The following is a 4,373-nucleotide window of genomic DNA, read 5'->3' on the forward strand; positions in this document are numbered from 1 at the left end:
TGGGACCAAAAGATTTCAGATATCATCATAATAGTATGATATTGTCCATTTTAGGCCTAAATCCCTATGAATTTATTTTTGGACTCTACCCAAAATGTCTTATACTAATGGAGATATCTTCATCTTATAAACCCATAATCTTTTCCATGTAATTTTAATGTAGAACTTTGATTGTATTCCCAACAATCCTCCCCTCAAACAAAGGACCACCATTATTCTCATGGTTCGGTCCTCCCCTCAAGTATCTGGTCACTCTTGGCCTACTTAGGGCTTCCCCTATTTCGTTCAAGGTTCCACCCATATAGTTCAATCTGGATCATAGCACTAGCTAATGCTTTTTACGTCGGTTAGGATGATGAAGAGTGACCTCACTCTGATACCAATTATTATGACCAAAAGATTTTAGATATCTCCACAATAGTATGATACTATCTACTTTAGGCCTAAACTCTCATGGATTTATTTTTGGGCTCTACCCAAAAGGTCTCATACCAATAGAGATATCTTCATATTATAAATCCATGATCTTTTCCATATATTCCTAATGTAGGACTTTGATTATATTCTCAACACTTTGTCTTTCTCCTTCTTGAGCTGTGGGCAGTCCTCCTTTATGCGTCCTTCTGTTTTTGCAATTGTAGCATCGAGCCTTTCTTTTGTTTCTTGGATTTTTTTCTGATCTATATTTTTTAAACTTGTTAGATTTAAAAAACTTTTTAAACTTTCTTACCATATAAGTTTATTGGTCTGTATTCAGATCTAAGTCTACATCAGGTTCATCCTTCTTATTGGCTTTTAGTGCCAAATTCTAACTTGTCTCTTTTGTTGTACCTGCACATCTAGTTTCATATAATTCTAATATTGAGAAGAGTTCTTCTAAGATACTTACCTCTAAGTCCTTAGAGATGTAATAGACGTCTATTATTGAGGTCCACTCTGGAGTTCTAGGAAATGCGTTGAGCGTGTAGCGGGCCGAGTCCCGGTTGGTTACCATTTTGTCGAGATTTATCAGTCTGGTGATTAACTCCTTGATCTTCACGTGTAGTTGAGCTACCTTCTCACCTAACATGATCAACTCCTTAATCTGTATTTGTTCCTCTAACATGTCATTTTCTATTTTTAGCTTATCTAAATCTTTTAATCGACAAGCTGTTACTAGAGTTTATTTTATTTCACTATTCTTTGTTTTATTTTGAATTTCTAATTCACAAAAATGTTTCGATAATATAAATTCTAACACACAAAAATATTTCGATAATTTATTGATCGAATTAAGCAGTTGGTCAGGAGGTGAAAACTATACCTGACTTACCTTGTCGGCTGTTGATTCTCCCCCTGTTAAGCTACTTTCTCCCGACATTGCTCCCCCTTCATCGATGCTCTCGATGTTTTTTGAGGAAGAGCTGATTGCGTCTTCTGGTAGATACTCGGCGTTGAGTGTTGTTCCGACAATTTCCTCCGTCTCGGATTCTTCTAACAGTGGTTCGGTGTCCATCGAAGAGTTGGATTCAACTTGAAGTGGTTCTTCGTAGAGCTTCAAGAACTTTTCCCAAAATTCTTTTGCGCTTTTGTATTTTCCCACTCTGTCGAGATCCTGGGCAGGCAGTACGCTCAAAAGGCAAGACTCAGCCTTACCGTTTGTTATGAATTCGTCACGCTGCTCGTCAGTCCATTGATGCTCTTCAAGTTCTTCTCCTTCTTTACTTTTGGGCATATCAAAACCATAGGTCATTATTAATAACAAATTAAAATTGGTTTTAAAATAAACCTCCATCCGTCGCTTCCAAATCGCGAACTCCCCCTCGAACGTTGGTGGGTAGATGTTCATTCCGGCCATCTCGTTGCTTCAGTCGACGGTTAGTCCTCCTGAGGCATCCTTGCTCTGATACCACTTATTGGATGGCTGGGGCCGGCTAGAAAGGGGGTTGAATAGCCTGCCAAAATAAAGACCAACCCTTCTCGAACTTCTTAAACTAACACTTGCATAATAATTAAATAGACAAAAAGTAAAAGAAGAGGCACACAGGGATTTACTTGGTTACAACCGGGGAGGTTGTTAATCCAAGGAAGATGTCGCACTAGTATCTCCTTTAGGCGGAGAAGCCTCTTACAATGATAAAGCACAAAAAGAAAGAAGCTAACTAAACTGAAGCGTACAAGTGTTGGAAAATGAATTGGTTGGAATGATTGTAAAGCTTCTGGACCAAGGCTGTATTTATAGCCTTGGTCGGGGCGCCCCGAAGTGTTCCAGGCGCCCTGGGGGGGATACAACTTTATCCCTAATGCACAGATCTCGATTTGACCGAATCTGGATATACTTTCGGTCCGAGCGCCCCTGATGGGGAAAGTCAACATCGTTGACTTTTTCACCCCGGGTCTTCTGCTCCGGCTCCGTTCGTCTCAGTCCAAGTCTTTCGCTCGTTTGGGTGATCTCGACCATCCGGAATAGGGCTCACCCAAACCCAACTTCCGGTTTTCTCGAGCAGGCTTCTGCTCCGATTTCTCATCCCTTGGAATCGTCGTGTGTGTTGGTGCAACATCCCTCAGGTCAAGGTTGACCTGGTTGACCAAGCTTAAGTCTTGGTTTGGGTTTCGATGTTTGACAATGCAAGGTTGATTGAAGAAGAGTCAAGTAGGTCAAGGATGACCGGATACTTGACTAGGAAAGTCCTGGTGAGTGAAGCCAGGTGAAAGACCTAGTGAGTGAAGCTAGGCAATTGGGAAAGTCCTGGTGAGTGAAGCTAGGCAATTGGGAAAGTCCTGGTGAGTGAAGCCAGGTGAAAGACCTAGTGAGTGAAGCTAGGCAATTGGGAAAGTCCTGGTGAGTGAAGCCAGGCAAGAGAAATCCAAATGGGTCAAGGTATAACCAGACATTTGGTGAGAGTCCAAGTAGGTCAAAGGGATTGACCGGATACTTGGCACGAGAAAGAAAAGTCCAAATAGGTCAGAGGGACTGACCGGATACTTGGCAAGAAGAGAAAAGTCCAAGTGGGTCAAAGGGATTGACCAGACACTTGGTGAGAGAGTCCTAGCCGGTCAAGGGTGACCGGATGCTAGGTCTTATGTACCAACAAGTCATGGTTGACTAGATGTTGGTTTAGGGGGCTTTAGACTTGGTTTTGGGCAAAAACCAATATCTGGATTGATCCGTGGATTGATCCAGCAAGTTTGGATTGATCCGTGGATTGATCCAGCAGGTTTGGATCGATCCGTGGATCGATCCAGCAGATCTGGATCGATCCACCGATCGATCCGGTGAGTCCCCGCGAACAGAACCCCTTTGGATCGATCCAGAGGTCCCAATCGATCGGTGGATCGATTGGGACGCTGCTGTTTATGCGCGATAATCCGTGGATCGATGCTGCATTCGAGCGATAGGCGCTGGATCGATCCGTGGATCGATCCAAAGCCTCCCCGATCGATTGGGAGCAATCCAATCGATTGAGATTCGACCGTTGGCGTCGTTTATAGCTGTTGGCGTGCGATTTCTTCAGCAGAACTTCACCGATTCATTCCAGATTCATCACAGCTCCTCCCCAGCACTCTCTAAGCTCCTCACCGCCAGTTCTTGAAGGTTCTTGGAGGTTCATCCAAGTCAAGAGGCGAGTTGCAACGAGAAGAAGAAGAAGCTAGGGTTTTTACTGCATCTCTTGTAAGCTTTTGCTTATTCTTTACTACCCTTTCTTCTACTTGTATTGAGAGTCTTGTAGGGCTTCTCCGCCTTCGATAGTTACCGAAAAGGAGTGTTTATTAGTGGAGGTGTGTGTGTGTGCGTGGATCCTTGGACTAGTCACCTCTTGTGAGGTGGATACCAAGTAAAATCCAAGTGTTAGCGTGTTTGTATTTGTTTCTTTGTATTTCCGCTGCGCATCCTTGAAGAAACAAGCAACGCCGAGCAACGAGCACGCGAAGAGTTATTCACCCCCCCTCTAGCTACTTTTCGGTCCTAACAAGTGGTATCAGAGCGAGGTCGCTCTTCACCGGAATCATCTCCGGAAGGGTCAAGCATAACAAGAAGAGCTAGAGGGTGAAGAAGTTGAAGCAAATTCATCAAAAGTCAAAGATTTCAAGAAGCTCAACTTCAAGATGCAATTCCAAGATGGACTTGGATTTGACACAAGGGTGGCTCCACCGTACACATCCACAAGTTTCGATTCTTGGAAATCAAGAATCGAAAATTTTCTTATGATGGAGATAGAGCAATGGTTTGCTCTAATGGAAGGCTTCAAAGCTCCAACAAACTCCAAGGGCAAGCTTTCTCAAGAAAAGCAAATGGAGTTTGGAGCAAATTCAAAGGAGCGAGGCAAATGATAAAGTGACCAAGCTTTTGGTCAACTTATTGCCTAGCCACATTTTGGCTCAAATCGGAGAAT

This window comes from Zingiber officinale, chromosome 9A (assembly GCF_018446385.1).
Source record: "Zingiber officinale cultivar Zhangliang chromosome 9A, Zo_v1.1, whole genome shotgun sequence".
NCBI lineage: Eukaryota > Viridiplantae > Streptophyta > Magnoliopsida > Zingiberales > Zingiberaceae > Zingiber > Zingiber officinale.